At 37.7% G+C, this 19126-nt stretch overlaps 1 long non-coding RNA gene across 1 annotated transcript in view; it reads left to right on the top strand.

The window, feature by feature from the left end:
• The first annotated feature begins 451 nt into the window (after positions 1-451).
• The window catches only part of LOC107309520, a 37488-nt gene continuing 18813 nt past the window's right edge, over positions 452-19126 (top strand). The window contains exons 1-2 of the long non-coding RNA XR_001553216.2: positions 452-727; positions 2381-2436. This is a non-coding gene — a long non-coding RNA (uncharacterized LOC107309520). The remainder of the gene's footprint in view (positions 728-2380; positions 2437-19126) is intronic.

Here is a 19126-nt window from a genome sequence, read left to right as displayed (position 1 = left end):
GCCTTCAACTTAAAGTAAAATAAATGTGTTTTATGTTGAGGGCAATCTAAGATGTTTATTCCATGTACAGAGCTTCTGAGGTGTGCCATCAGTTTGAATCTACTGTTCATATCGACTCTGATGTATATTTTCATTTCTCAGCATGCTACATCCAAGTACATAATATATTAGCACTGTTGGCTGCACACATGTATTGTCCTGATGTAGCGTTATAACTTTTTATGTTTTCTACACGTGAGACAAATGAAGAATGATGCTGCTTGTGAAATATAAGTACACGTTTTAATCATATTTGAATGATGTTAGGTTGACTGCTTTATACTGGTATATTTCTTTATCTAAAAAATACTAAGCTTGATAGATCTGTATACCAGGAATTCAATGTAACTTTTTTTTCCTATAGTTATTAGTAAGGATACATAAAACAATCTTAGTATGCTGTATTTTTCAAACTACAAATCTCTTACTGTATTTCTATTTTTGTGAAAGTTCAAACAAAGTGCCTCTACGTGATATGTGACCATAACCTGATTCAGTTTTGTAATATGTTTGTTTTGCTGTAACATGATTCTCCCAATGTCCTGCAGGCTAAAAGTACACGCATCACATGGGATCTGAGGATAAACAAGTGATCAAGAAGTGAATATTCTGAGCTGAAAACACCCTGCAACAGGCCTCAACACATTTCAGTTCACTGACCTAGATAATTATGACTGTCTGAGAACAGGTAAAAACTATCTCTTAAAAAGCTAAGTCATAATATATAGAAAGATGTAAGGGCAATATTAACTTTCTGATTTACATATACAAGAAACAGTCATATAGAAACATCTAGAGGGGCATGTTGTAATGTCAGACCTTTATCAGGAAGCCACCTCCTTTCAGTACTCTTCCAATATTTAATGAATATCTCTCACTACTGAATTCAAATTGGAACTACAGAATATTGTTATAATCTAGATTGATAAAAGTGTAAACATTACAAGGAAAACTTTGCTGTATTGCTGCATACAGAATAGACTTAAGGTATTACATCTAGCATTTAACAAAGCTGTCCTTGGATTGGCTAGTGTCTTGGTAGAAGACAAAAATAATGTTTTGATAGAAACTTAGGCTTTGACATTGATGTATTGTCAAGGTTTTACTTGAACAAACACATCTTTGTTTCTGTGGTACTCAAGTACCTCATAGTAGAGGCAACCAGATACCTGTTGGAAATGAGGTGTGTGTGACCAGTATCCCACCTGGGACAGCCCTGACAGTCTCCTCCTTTCCCCATCTTCCCATTTTCTGAGGGAAGAACATATCTGTGTGGAGCAAAACTTCAGTAAAAGCTTAGAAAAAAATCTTGTGGAAATCTTGACAAAGGGGATCATCAGCAAAATAAACGAAGGTATTGACAATGCACAGAGACTTCCATAAAATACACTTTTTGCAATCATTCTTTCTAAATTAATCTGTCAGATTACTCGAATTATTCCACCTTTGTCTTTGAATAGGGCTGCTAGATCAGATTAATTTTGTAGGTTGATGATCAATAAATGCAATTTATTCTTATAATTTAATTCATAGATCTCAATCAAGTGGCTGTTTTTGAGAAACGTTTCACAATCTCAGTTTTCTGGGTGAGATAATTAAAGCAAGAAAGATGTGAGGGGTGTTAGTAAATCAACAGCAGTGGCAAGAAAGGGGAAACAAAGTTCTTGTGATTCTCAAAAGTGCATGTTGGCTACTGAGATCTGAATGAACTTCTGTAGAAACTGTGCCCTGCGCAAAACTTAAATGAATGTAAAAGGAAAGGTTTCTGTTATAATCCAGCATTTTCTCCTAACTCCTCTCCAGATTGTCTCACCTTCACTCTGCAGGAATTGCAATCCTGATGATGTTTTAAAATTCCCTGCTGTGTATTTCAGTTGCAGAGCAAAAGCAATGTGATTTTAATTATGAGACCAGTTGTGCGTTTTAGAATTTAAATGGAGAATATCACACACTTCCTGACGTCCTGGTGGATTGCTGCAAGTTTAAACAGAGTATTTGTTTGCAGTAATTTTGACTACTCCTTCACAGTAAATCTAGCAAACTGTGGCATAAGGGCTTTCTTCCTGAGCCAGTGTTCACATCTGCATTTTTGTCTTTAACTGTTCATAATGGACTTTTGTTCCATTAGTTTGCCTAATCCTGTGCTGAACTCATTTGCAACATTCTAGAAAGATCTGAGGTAACCAAGCTGCCTGGTTATGCTCTGAATTAAAAGAATACTTAGTGCTGTTTGCTTTAAGCCTGATCTTTTTCATCTGGTGACCCTTAGCACTTCTGTTATCAGGAGCAGTGAGTAGTCACTTGCTGCTCACCCACTGAATGCTGCTTTTTCCTTTTGCAGGTTTCTGTTGCACCCCTTCCATCATCCCTTTTCCTGTCTGCAGTATCTACACAAAGGTACTGTTGTTTTCATTGCTTATTTTTCTTTTTGTAGTAATAGCACACTTTTGAAATGCAGAGAAGATAATTCTGAATTTGATTACTGATGTATGCTGTGATAAAATGGTCCCTGTTTTGCTTTGTACCTGTTTGCTAATGTTCCATTGTCCTTCTGGCCACAAACTAGCTCTTTGCTGTTTGTTTCCATAGAACTATTTGTAGTGAGGCTAAGACACCTTTCTTAGCGTCATAGAGAGCATTATGATTCTCACACGTGGTAACAAATGAGCTAACTGCAGTCAGGATTGCTCGTTCCAGGTGTTTACTGAATTCTGTCAGCTATTTTATCACATAGTTTCTAACATGAGATCGTTTTCAACTGTTTGAAAACTCATGAATATTTACAGAACAAAGGAAATAATAGACGTAAGTGAAAACTCTTTAACCTCTTAAAGATTAACTTCACTGCACATACAGTCAGTCATATGTCTCCCTTCATGCTTGGTTTCCTACAGAGCTTTCTGGACATGGGCACAGGCCTTCTGTTAGCTCCTATGACTGCCATGCAAGGTGTTGATTTTTATTTCTCTCCTGTGAAGTCAGGAAAGTCAGCTTTTTTTCCACCTCTCAAATTGTCATCAGTGTGAGGTTTGAGTCAATGGTAGGAGAACACTGACAGGTATAGTTTATGTTTTAGCCACCAGGCGGGCTAGTTTGCAGCATCTGAGGAGTTTTGGGAAGTATTAATTGCTGTAAAAGTTGGTGTGGCCAAGGCCATGAACCCAGCTGGCTTCCAGCTACCTTAATACCAAGGGAAGAGATAACATGCCCGGTGCTGGGACTGATGGTGAGGTTTATTGTCATGGAGACCATAAAAAGAGCAAATAAACAAAACAATGGTAATGTGAGATAAATTTCAGTAAGCTGAAGCACAGTGGGTCTGTACTTGTTGCTTTGGAAAACTGTAATGTTTTGACAATGTCAAGCAAGTGTCAAGATATTACCACTGAAGGCACCAACATCACATTTTATGAAGTAGGAAAGAGATGTTTTCAAGATCATCCTATATTTTATCTCAGATCATAGATACTGCATACGTGCAGCTTACCTGTGGCTGGTATGGTATGCCTAGGAAAAAGTGTCTTCTGCAGTTTGAGATCCTCCACCTGTGCTTGGCATTGGTGAGGCCCCATCTCGAGTACTGTGTTCAGTTTTGGGCACCTCAAAACAGAAAGGACATGGAAGTGCTGGAGCAGGTCCAAAGAAGGGCAGCAAGGTTTCTCAAGGGCTTAGAGAATGAGCCCTACAAAGAGAGACTGAGAGAGCTGGGGCTGTTTAGTCTGGGGAAGCAGAGGCTGAGGGGAGACCATATTGCTTTCTTCAGTTACATGAAAGTTTATTGCAATGAGAGCAGAGCTGGTCTCTTCTCACTGGTGATAGGTGACAGGACGAGGGGAAATGGCCTCAAGCTGCACTATGGTAAGTTTAGTTCAGATATCAGGAAAAACTTTACAGAAAGGGTTGTTAAGCACTGGAATAGGCTCCCCATGGAAGTGGTTGAGTCACCATCCCGGGATGTATTTTAAATCTGTTTGGATGTGGTGCTCAGGGACATGATTTAGCAGAGGGTTGTTAGGGTAGTGTGGTTAGGTTGCAGTTGGACTTGGTGATCTTGAAGGTCTTTTCCAACCCAAGCAATTTTATGTTTCTTATGTCCTGTGACATCCCACATAGTTTCCAGCTTCCATAACGTCTCCCACAGGTCTTGTGTTACATTTGCCTCAGCCACCTAGAGATGGCAGCTGTGCAAATCAGTGTCTCTTCCCATCTGAGTGGCTGTGAGGACTGAACACTTGACAAAAATTGTTTGAAAATCTGTTCAGTTGCAGAGAAGACCTGCACAGAAATGAAGCTTGATGATGACTCCACAGTAAAAGTGAATCATAATTCAAGGAATGTTTTTAACACAGGGAATTATTTCTGTGTTAAAGTATCCCATTGATGTGAAGCAGCATATATTTGGTAAGAATTATTTGACTTAGTACCATAATTTCCCTATTTTCTCCAAGAGACCGTCATTGTATTTTGACAAATTTCCTTTTAAAATATTTTTTAATCTCAAAACTAAACAAAAATCTTCAGATCTAGTGAGTAGTTTTTCTACCTTAATAAGTAGGAAGTTGTACTAGTGAGCAATAACCAACATGTACTGGAAGTTCTTGTGTAGTTCTTCTGAATTTTCATCATGACCTTTCTATTCTGAGCATGATGCAACATTTTCCCACAGCTGCCTTAACAAACAAGTCCCTTCATATTAATTTATATCCTTGCATAAGTATATAAAATGCACAGCTTTGAGGACTACTGTTCAGTACAGCTTAAAAACAAAAACACTTTCTAAAAGTTGAAAATAATTTCTAGTCACTAAGGGTCTATCATAGTTTATATATCAGAAGCCTGCCTTGTGGGCTTATTGTTTTGTTTTGGAGTGGGTTTTTTTTGCCAGCTTTTTTGCAGGGTAATAACTTTTGACCCATACATTTCAGAAGGTGATCAGAAGGCTTTACTCCTAGACTTCTAAACTAAACTGAACAAAACAGGCATTTGGTATACAAGCTTACTGGATTCATTGTGTTCCACTGGTTACTGTTAGTGGTTAAAAAAGGCATCATTAGAAAAATTAATGTGGCTGAAGTTACCTTAATTCTCTCTTTTCTAACTTCAGCCATGAAAGATTATCATAGAATCTTAGAATTGTTTGAGTTGGAAGGGACCCTTATTGGTCATCTTGTCCAACCCCTCTGCCATGTACAGAGACACATAAATCTGGATCAGATTGCTCAGAGTCTTGTCTAGCCTGACCTTGAATGTCTGCAGGGATGGGGCTTCCACCTCGTATGGGCAAGCTGTGCCAGTTGCACCCTTACAATAAAAAAACTTCTTATTTCCAGTCTAAATCTTTCTTTTAGTTTGAAACCATTTACCCTTGGTGTGTCACAACAGACCCCGCTCAATAATCTGTCCCCTTCTTTCTTACAGACCCATTTTAGACACTTACATTTCAGTAACTCAAAGGTTGACACAAAACAACCTTGTTTCTTTTTTTTTTTTTTTTTATGTGTCTCTGCACAGCTCAAACCACTCAATGGTTTGTATAACATCAGGCAACAGAAAGAACTTCAGTTATGTCTGCTATAGACTCTAGAGGTGATTTATTTTGCAGAAAGTGGTGCAAGAGGGTTTACAAAAAGACTATTGTGCTACTGTATTGCAATATTTGTTGTAGAGTTGGTAGCAGGGCTCCTTTTAAGTTTTCTTTTTGTCCAAGTCCTTATGAATAAAACTCCTGAATACAGCATTGGTTTGCATTATTATAGAGCCTTCTCAGTACAGAAATTGAGAATTTCAGTATTTTTGAATGTAGGTGTTGCAAATAAGATTAAAATCAGATTTTTTCCCCCTGTGATTTCAGGTAGTCTTCAAAAAATAGGCATGAACTACTAGATCCATTTTAATGAAGTGAAAGCTAGAATACTGAGACTCAAGTTCCCAACAAATCTGACACCAGCTTGAAATTAGAGTCTAGATATCTGTCACTCCAGATTTGTGTATGTGTGCAATTTATGACAAGTCTTGAGTTTGCTATTAACAACAATGAATAGCAGTTACTTCAGTGCCTTTATTTACTGTTTTTGTTTGTTTGTTTGCTTGTTTTTTCTGCTACTGCCTCTGGAAGCAAAGTCTGCCAGATGCCAATCTTCATATCAGTAACATTACTAGAAGCATAGCTGAAGTCAAGAGTCATTCTGAAATAAGAGTGGCAACCGTCATAACTTCATGTCATCTATGAAAATAATCTGTATATTTTCTTTTCAAAGCATGGTCTTCCTACAAGAATGCTTTTGCAAATACAAAAACAATACCACAGGGAAAAGATTTGTATTGGAATCCGTCTAATGCACTTCAAGAATACAGAAGATGTTTGCTGAAAAGATTGTTTAAGAACATTCCAGTAAATCATCATAGTATCATAGTCTCGTGTGGGTTGGAAGGGAGCTTAGAGATCATCGAGTCCAACCCCCAGGATTCGAGCCTCCTGTGTAGCAGAGCGGCACTTCTACCACTTGCACCACAGGGGGGATTCGAACCCAGGCCCCGGTGTTGCAAAGCGGCATTCCTACCACTGCGCCACCGGGGCACACAAATTACTAATTAACTTCTTAAACAGCAAAAGCACATCAAGATCGTGACCAATGCCATGTATTCTGAAAATATAAATACAACAGGAATAGAACAACAGAAACTGGAGAACTGAACAAGGGGTATGAAATATGAAATTTATATAATACTTTAAACTGTTGCAGGGGCTATGGAAAAAAAAAAAAAAAGAAATGTTATGGGGCAGATTTTTTCACAAGACGCAAACAATTAAAATTAAGCTAATTAAATTAAAGCCAAAATACAGTAATAAGGGTAACCTGTTTTTTGGGATTTTTTTTCTTTCCAGTTCCAAAATCAACTTGCCTACAGTAAAACAGCAGAAGTAGATACAGAAACAGATACAATCAATTAAAATCTATTTTGTTCTTGATTTTTTTCTTGATATGTGGATTCTTCGAATGGAATTTAGATTGCTAATATGAGAAATGATAAAATCTGTTTACATACTGAGAAATAAATTTTGGAATAACCATTTGGTAGGTCAAAAAATAATATTTTACCCGGTCTTTCACCTGCGCAGACAGTTTAAAAGTAAGTATCAACTCTAAACTGTATTTTTAAAAAGTTGAAATTATTTTTAAATAAATATCTGTGCCTCTACTTCTTCTGAGAGCTTTTCTCAGAGTTCTTCACCAACCTAATATGTCTGTCCTCTAAAGTACTCAGCCTCTTAAACAGGGTGAGAGGGCAGTGTTCAGAATTGGATGAAACACCCACTTTCTGAGTAAAAAGTGATACCCAAGTGCTGATATCTTCTATTGCAAGCCTCTGACTTGATGCCTGGATGGAGCTTTTTGCTTCTAAACTGTGCCCTGCTTCAAAGTTTTACAAGCATCTAGACGTAGGTCATTAGCAGCTTACTCACTAGGAAAATGATTTTTACATTACTTCAAAATGCAATAACGTTGTCAGGTCAGGTTCTTCAAATCATAATTCTGAAAGATACTGCACTTTGTATAATCTCTTCTGAGTGCAAAGGCATGATGGCAACATACCAAGACACATTTATTTTCTGAAAACTTGTAGAAGTCACTTCCTTTTACTTTGATATTTTTGCTTTGATTTTGCACTTTTGAGACACTTTTTTCTTGCCAGCACCTTAATAGCTGTGTTAGGTGAGGTTTGACATTCATTTTCAAAGAGGAGACTTATGTGTGGTTCTCCTTGGAGGAAGAACTCCTAGACTTCTTGCTGGCATCTCTTTGTACATCAGCATCAAGACAAAGCTTTTGATACTGCTGCACACCATTACTCTTTCTGTCTTCCACCAAACATGGTAGGCTGTAATTTCAGAAAAAAATGAACCTGGAAAGAGTTTGAAATACTCCTTGCCACCCTCAAGCCACCTCTTCTATGCAGTACTCTTTGACAGGAGTTATAGATCTGACTTGCCAGTGCTATAGAATTGGTCTTTACTTTCCTCTGGAGAAAGGAGATTAGAAGCACTTTTTCCTGTTATCGGAAAAGAGAAGTGTCTAGTCTGACAGCAGGCCTGAACTGAGTGACCTGATGACTTCCTTTAGAGATAACAAGTGGGAATACTATCAGTAGTGTCAGGGTTCAAGACAGAGGAGGGAATGGGTTTCGTGTCAGAACAAGGTCTTTGAACGAGAAACGTTTCTGCTCTACTGTAGGCTGGGACAGTTCTTGATATATGTATTTTACCATTCCATTTCTACATGACCCTGTGGATTTTCTCAGAAGCTGGTAGTACACAATGCATCTACAGAAAAAGGAATGAATTATTTGTCAATTTTCTTTTTAAGAGACTATCTTTCATACTGAACTGTGAAGTTCCCTCTTGAGCACTTAGGAGATAAAGTCAACATGCGTAAGTCCTACCTGTCCAGTTCAATATTGTTTACATATTGTTCAGCTGTGGCTCTGAATCTGAATATTCTTCTGGGTTTCGCAGGTGTTTTCTTGTTTGTTCATTTGTTTTTTTATGGGGGAGGTATTTGTAAAATAGACAGAGTCAGTTATCATAACAGTAGTGCTGTTTAGTTAGGACTATGTGTTTAAGCTTATAAAAATAAATAATATTTTAAAATGGAAGATACTATTTAAAATAAATTTTAATTATAACATATAGAGAATTATAATTAGTATGTATAATACTATTTATAATTCTATCATTTTTATTAAGGAATTTAAAAGTAACTCTATTTAGACAGCAGATAAAATAATTATGTATTAAATACTAATATCTTCAGTGATGCTACAAATTCAAAAACTATAGCAAAATATTTTTTTTCCCAGTGAAATTATCTGTTTTGCAAGGCACTCATTATAATACTCTATTATGTTATCATTATACTAAACCAAATCAGTTCAAGTATATAAACAGTAAGCTGAATTCTGTTTCCAGATGTATTTCTCTAAGTTTAAAGAAGACCTCATTCATATTGGAAACATGCATACAATCATGTCTTTGAAGAAAAAAACAAGGACAACAAAATAAACAAACAAAAGCAAGAACAGAAAGTGGTGGAGTCACCATCCCTGAAGGTGTTGAAGAAATGTGTAGATGTGGGACTTGGGAACATGGTGAAGATGAGTTGGCAGCTGGACTAGATGGATCTCAGCGGATATTCCCAACCTTAATGATTCTTAATGCCAAAGTTTTAGCTCTCCTTATTTAAATCTCCTAGCTATACGGTTTTGTTTACTGAAGCACATTTTCCCTCACATAAAATACTGAATTATTATCATTCATTGGAAACAAAATACAGAAAAAAAAAAAAAGTAATACATAAAGTAAAACTTTTTTCTTCTTCAGAATTTTTATTTAGAAAAACAAATACCATTAAAACTTCTGGCAGAAAGCCCTTATCTGGGAATTCACCTTATAGCGGCTCGTGCTGCTCTACTGGCTTTCTTTTAGCATGAGTACTGTCTAAACAGGACAGACTTTTCCCCGCACACTGTTTCACTCTTCACATAAGTGATGTCTCTGCTGTCATCCACTTTATGTGCCTTGCAATCTACATACCCACCCTGTTTGGCATTTTGTGTGCTGCTTTGCCCCAGGCCAGCTCGGTTCTGGAGGTGCTGTGCTGAGGTTAATATAATAAACCCTTCTGAGAGCACAGAAATTTTGAATTGGAGCTGCTTATGTCTGCCTCGGAAAGTTTGTCTGAAAAGCCTGCAGGCAGCCTGGCTCTTTGTTAGATTGTGTGCAAAGCCTCAGTGTAAAATTTATTTCAATATTTCAAGACCCTACCCTAGAGGGTAGGAGAACACAAAATTTAGGGTGTGACAGCTATTCAGGTTTAGCTTTTAATCATGTTCACGTTGCTCTTTCCATAACTCATGTCACTTTGTTGCTATGAGCTTGGTCAGAAGCAGAGCATGTGTTCTGAACAAGGTAAAACTTCACACCTATTGGCTTGGAAGCTTGTAAAAAAGGGCAGTGTCAGAGAGATCTTATACAATCAAGACAGACATGAGGAATGTGAGCAAGAAGTAATTTAATTGCTGTTTCTCAAAATATGGGAACTTGAGTCAGCGAGTGGAATTATTGGATTTAAAACTGAATTAATTACTTTCTTACACAATGTACTATTATGCTGTGAGTTCACTCCTCATTCAGCTTTATGAGGGGTAGAAGTGTATGTGGGCTGTGAATGTGATCATGTACATTTATTGATAAAGAATAGGTGAGCTGGAGACTGGTTTGAATGTGGATTCAGAAGGCCCAGACCTGACTAGTGGAAGGATGTGGGTTTTTTTTGTTTTCTTTTTTTCCTCTAAGCAATTGTTCCAGGTACAGTCCTTGAATGGACCTCTGGCCACTGCTCATATGGTCCCACAGCAGAGAATAAGCTGTAGAGCCAGACCTGCCTGGAAGAAGAGAAGGTAATCAGTGATAACAAGGTGTATAGATACATTTAGAGGCCAAGTGAATTCAGAATTGTCTTTTAAGGTTGGTGGGGAGGGAAGATCTAAGTGAACTCTTATCATAAATATAAATATCTAATGAGAAGAAGATGTGTTATACCACTAGCATTTTCTCAGCTTTCCCTACTGGAGTTAGTAAGGAATGGGCTAAAAATTGGCACTACTAGATGACATGTTGGTAATAGTTATCATCTGTGTATTCAAGGTGTATTTATTGTAAGTATATTCAAGTATATACATCCCCTTGAATTCAAAGTGTGCTCTGGTGCTCTTAAAATGATTAGATGTTTTCATTTGTAGGTATGATGGAAAGTCTGGATGAATTAAGATTTCTTTGTGGAAGTTTATTGTCTTTTATTGTCTTATTAAATATAAATAAATATGTTGTCTGTGTTATGAAACACATAATCAATATTAGCCCTGATAACTTATTTTTAGATTAATAGGTGAGATTTAGGTGAACTAGGGGCACTGGAGTTTAAAGCTATGATCTGAAAGCCTCAGCCTGGTGGTGTGATAATCACAGAAATAGCTCAAAGTATCTGTCTCTGAAGAAGTTATGAATTCTGAGAGCTGCTTATCTCAAAGCAGTAAGACCCCTACCTCCCTTGCCCTTCTGGGGCTGGAATGCAGAGCAGAGTGATGTCGATTCTGCTGTGACTTCTGAGCTTGCCAAATTGTCAATTGCATGGACAGTACCTAGCCTCTCACAAGCTGTGTGTGTGTTTCTGTGTGTGTGTTTGTGTGTCCATGTGTTTTCACTTACTGGGCAGCTTACTGTTAAGAGAAGGTTGTCAGTAAAATACAGTTACAACTCTTAACCACAAAATAGAGGACAGGTACTGCTTCTCTACTTAGCCTGAATGTACTCATATTGCCCTGGGTTTGCCTTGCCTGCAGGCTGCCACCTGAGCTGAATGAAAGCATTCTCCACTTCTTCTGGCAGGTGGAACAATTCAAGAATCTAAGTGTACCATGAATCACCACATGCCACAGTTTAGAGTTTTGTGTAGTATTTGTGCACTGTGTATTCTTGGCCTCCAGTTCCTGCGCACAGGGTTCTTTCTGTTTTTGTTTCCTTCAATTTTTATAAATGTTACTGTAAATCAAAACTTTAATAATGACCACTAATTTTTGTAGGTATTTAATTTAAATGTTGAAAGGAAATTTAATAATATGTGCAAGAAGAATCAGGATTATTCTTTGGAGTGTTCAGCACTTGCACACTACATTAAATAAAAATAGAAAAAGAATCACTATCAATACCCAAGCTTGCTGTACGAAAATATGTTTGCATTTGATTTTCTGTTTAACTAATAACCATTAAGTTTTAGAATATGGAACATAATAAAAATGGAGCTGTGTCTTTCTCAAGATGACAATATATAGTCTTCATTTAGCTGCAGGATGTGTTCTCATTCAGAACTGGTTATAGAGGTCACACCAGTTGGAGTGGATAACAGCAGAAATGCACAGAAAGCTCTCTGTTTTGATGTATAACCTCCTATGATGTGTAGTGTGGCAAGGCAGTGGCAGGGCCCCATGAAATGTTCATATATACATGTCTTTGTTTATGATTTCAGACAGACCTGGAGCTTATCTTCACTATAGTCTTGGACTTTCCAGCTGCTAGCCACCTGGATATCAACTAATACTACTGTGTTTGATATCAAGCATACTCACATATTTGTTTAAAGACATGCTACATATGTATTAAGGTCCCTTAGATCTATACTAGGCAATGTCTGCTTATTTGCCAAATTCTCTTTTCCAGAAAGAATGAGACATTCAAACACACAAAACGAATCTATTAAAGCTTTAAGCTTTTTAGTAACAGGGGTCTGGAATTCTGTTGATTGAGCAGTTCTAAATAAAAACAGAATGAAGGGTGAGCCTATGAAGTAAAGGTCTGAGGCATTAAAGACATCCTTGTAAGCAATTGAGGGTACTGTTAAAGACTAAATGGTATTGCATTCAGAAAGATCAGCCACCTCTGAGGGAAACTAACATGTAATACTATGGAAGACAATGTAGTCAAAATATTAGAAGAAATTTAGGAGAAAAGTGTGCCAAAATCCAGCAAAGAAAGCACTGAGCGGTGTTTCATACCCCATTTTATGTGGGGAAATGAAAGATGTTCCAAGACTGAAGGTGAGACAGGGTTCATACATTGGTTTCTGCAAAAATGAATTTTTGTTTTCTTTTCTTTGATATTTGAGAAAAATGTTTTGAACTTGAACTGGTTACATTACCAACAGTGAGAGCAGTTCTTAGCCTAAGTAATTGTTTTGAGAGGACATTACCAGCAACCCTGTCCATTGGCTTACTCTTTGAACACTCTGTAAATCTCTACGCAGAGAATCTGTACATGGTCTACAGATGATAACTTGCCTATAAAATGAGGGCAAAAAGACAATTATAAGTTCAGATCATTGATGCCAAGGAGTTGCAGGAAGCCATCACTCCAGTGGTTCTGGCAGCAGCAGTTACTGTGTGCTGGGCAGATTACCAGGCTTGCAATGCCCCAGGAAGTGTCTGGAGTTTTATGAGAAATTTCTGACAAATTGTCCAGCTGTGAGATAAACAGATTCATGCTATGCTGGGTGATGAACTGGCTCAGCAGTAGAGCTTGAAAGATGGAATGGGGCTATATCTTTCTGGGGAATGGTCTCTTGTAGTGTTCCTCAGTTTAGGTCATCTAGCTCAAGTTGCTGACAGCTTCATGTCTATCTGAAAGTTAAGACTTATTTCTGAGGGTGTTACCTCTTGAGCACTGCTGGCCATAGGGCATTAACCATCTCTGTTAGAAACTGTTCCCATTTTTGATTGCTCTCATGGTAAAGATGTTTTCTTGATGTCCAGTCTGAACCTTTTCTTTGTGTCATTGCTGAGTGTTCTGTCAGTAGTGATCAGGGAAGATACTGTCATCTCCCTGAGAGTTTCTCACTGTATATAATATAGTTCCATGTGTTTTGTGAAGATGATTGCAGAGGGAAACAGATTACCCAGAGCAGCTGTGGATTCTATGGCCCAGTTTTTTCAAAATCCTGAGAAACCTGATCTGAATTCAGTGTTAACCCTGCTTTGTGGAAAAGACTAGGTGAAACGACCTCCTGAAGTTCCTTCCAGCCTATGAGTCTGTTTGCTGTATCCACACCCTGCAATTCACTATTATCTTAGAAAGGGATAGACATAACAAAATCACCTTTTGGTGGCATGTTGTCTTACCCACTGTCATATCCCCTGTAAAATCAGAGGTATCTAAACTCACATCCTGGCATGATTCTGGCAAAGCCCTGCTCTGGCACAGGAAAGGTGCTGAGAAGTGATGTCTTCCCTGCATTATTTTCTTGCTGTAACTTATCTCTGCCAGGTCTTTGGGTGATAATCAGCTACTACCTTGGCCAAGTCAAGCTCCTTTGTTCTGCCAGAGCACTGAACCCAGTTCTATCTCTGCCTGCACCAGCTGTGGGAGGAGAGCACTGGGACAGAGATGCTTTCAGTCCACTCAATCACTGATCAGACGATGGAGCTGTGTCTAGACTAGCAAGCAAAAGGTATGAAGGCTGGCATGCAGTGGTGCAGCTGTTTAAATGGACAGGTTTTGGGCCATGCCAATTCAACAGCATCTAAGCAACTGATGCAGAGACAAAATGTGGGCATAGGTTACAGACTGATGGTTGAATTAGATTCTCATAGTGGTCATTTTAAACCTTAATGATTCTATGATTCTGTCCTCCCTGTTCTCTTTATCAGATAGAGTGGGAATAGGATGTGGGGCTTTGTTGTTGTTGTGTCTGCACTGAATATTGTCTATTGAATTTTAAATGCTTCCAAAAAGAAATAAAAAATCAAGGAAAAAATATCTGTGTTCCTTTTCCCAATGGTTCATATTCTTGTTGGTTCTCCGTTTATATAACAGTCACATAATTCTACTACTTAGAGTTGTTTTTAGCCAGATCTTAATTTCATTGCAGTCCATAGAGATTATTTTTTTGGATTGCTTCTCTGTAAAATGTCTGCTAAGGGAGACTAACAAAATCAATTATTGGAAACTGTAACAGAAGCTTCATGTCAGTGCTGGCTGCACATCTGTCTAGCAGTCCCATCTCTCTCCAGTGATTCTTCTCTGTCAGAGAGATACGAATTATACTATGCCTCAATACAGAACCAGACAGAAATAGATACAGTTCAGAAGCTGTTAAGAGTGATAATTGGGTAGATTTTCTTGTCATAGCTATCTGATTATGTAGAATATAGCAGATGTTGAGACCTTGATTTAAGAGGATACTTTGGCAGCACATATCCTTGGTAACCAATGCTGGTGGCATGTCCACAGAGGAGAGAACAGAAAATAACATTAAATTCTCCTGAAACTGTAACAACAAAAAACAACACCTAAATCCTAAGAAAAAGAATTAATGGAAAATGAGATGTCTCTTCCTTGTTGTGTGTAAGTATCTAGTCTGGATAAGGACTCTGAGACCGTCACATGTGAACAGAAATTGTTGTATCTCAGATGGTAAAAAGTGAAGCTAAATTTTCAAAAGAGTTAGGTAATTTACTTAAGTACTTTCCATTTCAGAATGTGGGGTAGCAAAGTCACATACTGTCTGGAATTACTTCTTGATGCATGAAAAGGCTCTGCTCTTTATGACAAGTTAACATGTAAGAACATCTGGGCTGAGAAAGAAGGTTAAGTACATAAATTCTATCACAGACACGGCATCTAGACATTTTACCAGTGAGCACTTTGCGCTACGAATACTGCTTAATCACATGGCTTGCTTTATGTGAGGCTAGTCCAAAAATGTCACCTAGATTTGTCCAGGGACAGTGTCAAAAGTTTTTCCATCCTCCTTCCATCAATTCCCTGAAAAAAGTATCTTCACAATTGCAGCTGCTCTTTCTTGTTTACCTTTGCATCATATTTTCTTCCCTAAAGCCAACATCTTTGTGTTTCCTGTTGCCCATGAAATCACTGTTGTATTTTTTCAGTTGAAACCCAGAAGACAATTTACCAAAATCTCATTTTTTCTCATATAAAATATTTAGATGAAAAAAAAGTTGGTCACTTTCAGTTGTTATGTCTTTCTTTAAAGCATCCTGTATTGATTAGCTCTGGTATGTGCATCATGTTAGGTTCTGTAGAGGTATACTAAAAGCAAAACCCGTGCTTCTTCATAGCAGAAAAGTTGTCTAACTTTAGTCAAATTTCAGACCAAACTTTTGCAGCTCTCTTTTGGAAATGAAAGACTGATTATGAATCAAAGGCAGAAAGCAGGAAGAACAGGTTCAAACAGTAGTATTTTTATCAAGGGAGAGGTTACTTTGTCTTCAGTCTTGCTAGAATCACACTTAGTTCTCCTTTCCTCACTAAAATATTGCCCGTTAACCCAGGTATCAGGCATACAAAACTGTGTCCATATTATGGAAGATTCTTTGCCAGTGACGTTTTCTGTTTTGATAAGGTTGAGGTTGCATACAGAGTGGGACGATTAATGATGATCAAAAAGGAAATCTGCAAGCAATTCAGCATTTCTCCATGCTTTCCCCCCCCCCCCCCCGTTATTTTCTAGAAAATATAGTTGCAATGATAGGTGTTGACTTTTAGTTTGTAGCTAGGCTGATTTTTGTGCTTCTTGAAATATTCTTTTTTCCCTCCAACATTATATAAGGTTTCTTTTGGCACAAGGAAGCACTTTAACTAGACTGAACTTTGGGATGTGTCAAAATGTAAAGCCTGTGGGGACTTCTGCAAGTTATGTTGCTTTTACAAACATGCACAATGCCAGCTGTGCAAAATGTCCCCTTCTGCCTGAGGCTGGACAGGAAACTGCACCCTGTCTTCCTACGCTGTTTGGCTGTGCTAATTCATGCTTGTGATTGCCAAGTCTGACTACTGCAACACATTACATTGAAAAATGAAATTGTTAGCCAAATCAATAGTTCTAAAGAAGAAACTGAAGTTTCTAGAGAAGTCTCACGGTTTACCCTAAATGCAAACTAATACTCCCAGGTCCACTGTTAACGAGGGACATGTCTATTCCTAAGCTGCTTTTTGGCTTTTATATAAGCAGTCTTCCATGAATCTAGACCAAAAAAAAAAAAAAAAGTGTTACTTATTTTCATGCTCTGTACAACCCAGCAAGGATCTGTGGCCTAAACTGTATCTGTGGGTTTTTTTGGTTTGTTTATTTCTGTTGACCCTATGTATGCCTGTGAATATTCTTTGGTCACTGACACGGCTGACTGGTCCTATCTACTCTGTTTCTCGACTGGTGCAACCCCAGCTGAATATTGTTGGTAAAACTTAGAAAAGTTAATGTCCTTTTAGTCTCTTACCTATTAAGTGCAATGCTATGTTGTCCCAGTTTGCCCTGTGAAGTCTTCTGCTGCCCATGGTCATCTGAATACTCTGTGTTAGGTAATAGTAGGCCATGTCATCCTGTGCCACAATTATTTTAGTAAGAATCTACTTTCTCTAAAAGTGTTTATATGAAAGCCTGTCCAAATAATCATTCCTGTATGAAATAAAATTGCAAGGAAGAACACTAAGAAACAGAATATTTTCTTAACTATTTGAAATTTTGTGTGTCACCATTTAATTTGTGACCCTCACTCTTCTCTTTTATGTTCTGTGACCAATTTGTTCTTTTTTTCTTGCTGCTGCCAAGAACCTAGTTGTTAGTGCCAGTTAAGCTAACAGCCAGTTTCAGCTTATTTTCTCTCATATATAGAAGACACTTTTACTGAATATTTCTGTTTAGTTTCTTACTCTAGAAAGTGGTTGCACATGTCTAAATAGGGCATTTGCAGGTACTAAGGAAGTAGGTTGAGACTCAGAGATGGTAGTCAGTTTAAATTGCTGTTTTTTTTCATATTCTAATCTCTACTTATCCACTGCTTGTCCTCACCTCCTGCTCCCTACAGAATAGCTTAATTAGATCCTTTAAGCTTTCACTGTCCTTTACAGTAAGCTGTGGAAAGAGTGCACAGATGTGTTTTAGAGTAGTGTGGCATAGTTACTTGAATCTCAAGATATTAACTTAGTAAAGTATACTCAGAAATATTGTGTTTGTAGAGGTAGTGTCTGGGGGACAAAAGCTGAATAAAATGACCACAGGCTAGTATTTTGTAAGATCTAGGCAGTCATTTCTCTGGGAGCTCTCAATTTTGTCAGTGTATATTTAGGCACTTTATTCTGTAACCTGAGTTCTCTTTCACTTGAAACATATTAGAATTTGAACAAGATACTATAAAACAAAAACTATCCCCACAGCCATTACATATGATGAAGTAAGTGGTGTGAAAATAATTATAGTCCATTTCCATTTAGATTCCTGCCTCAACACAGGAACTTGTTTTCTTTGGTAGATAATATTGATAGATAATCACTTTGTTTTTCTAACTAGTGAAAATAAGGGACAATAACTAACGAACAATTGCTATGACAGTGTGTTTCAGGAACACTTTATTTCACTATAAGTGAAAAATGAACTGAATACCAATGTGACACTCTTCTGACTGTGAGTTTCCTTCAAATATTGACTGTCTCCTGGGTGTATCATTTAATCAAAATGGTAGCAGTAGCTACTGTCACACTTTCTGAATATTCAAAGCCTTGTGCCATATCTACATATCTTGCCATATCTGTGCACACAACTCAGGAGGCCTGCATTATTTGATTGATGCCTAAGGCCTGGTGTCATAGGAAGTTTGACACAGGAAGAAGGCAAAACTGGAACACAGAGATACAGATTCTTTAAAGTTTTTCCTTCTCTTTCTCACTTTTTTTTTTTTTTTTTCCCCATTCTAAAAATATTCTTTATCTGACTTAGATCACGTTTCTTTTAAAGCATTAAGTTTGTGGAATATCGGTGTCCCACCAATCTTGCCTTGACATGGACCACAAGATCAATAGGATGTGTATAAATAATACACATTATTTATATGTGAACACAATGAGAATTCCCACATTCAGATAAAGTCACATACAATGAATACAGATCTTAATGTACCGTGTGAATGCCAACATCACAGCAAGAATTTTATGGTTATTTGAGTAAAGATATCTGAGCCTTGAGCTTGCCAGCTCAGGTACAGACAGCTGTGCTGCTACCATGGCAAGAAGTATGGTGCAAGCTGCCAATTCTCAAAATGCAAGTAAATCCAGACAAGACTAAACTGCACCCAGTTCTTTATGTTACAGCTGTATGGTTAGCAACAGCCAATGCACCTAGTGCAAAGCCAGTTATACTGGCCTTGAATACATAATGAAATAACTGGAATGAGCTCTCTGCATAAACATAAAAAGCAAGGTGTGTTTAATAAAGTATGGATCCAGTTATTTCTCTAAAATCTGTAGTGTCCTGTTCACCATCCTATTCTTCTCTCCCTGTCTGTTCTGGAAGTCCAGATTGTTGACCTGCAGGTGGATGTAATAATTCTGTAAAATGCTTTTTTTCTTCTACCTTTTTTAACTTAGATCTTTGCTCAGTATCTGTTACCAACAAAAATCCAGGAAATATTGAGATGATTGTGCTTTGCTGCTGAACTTTACTTGCTGGGGCTGGCTATGTGCTCA

This window comes from Coturnix japonica, chromosome 2 (genome assembly GCF_001577835.2).
Source record: "Coturnix japonica isolate 7356 chromosome 2, Coturnix japonica 2.1, whole genome shotgun sequence".
Taxonomy (NCBI): Eukaryota; Metazoa; Chordata; class Aves; order Galliformes; family Phasianidae; genus Coturnix; species Coturnix japonica.
The sequence above is the reverse complement of the archived record's forward strand: the minus strand, read 5'-3'. Positions and strand labels throughout refer to the sequence as shown.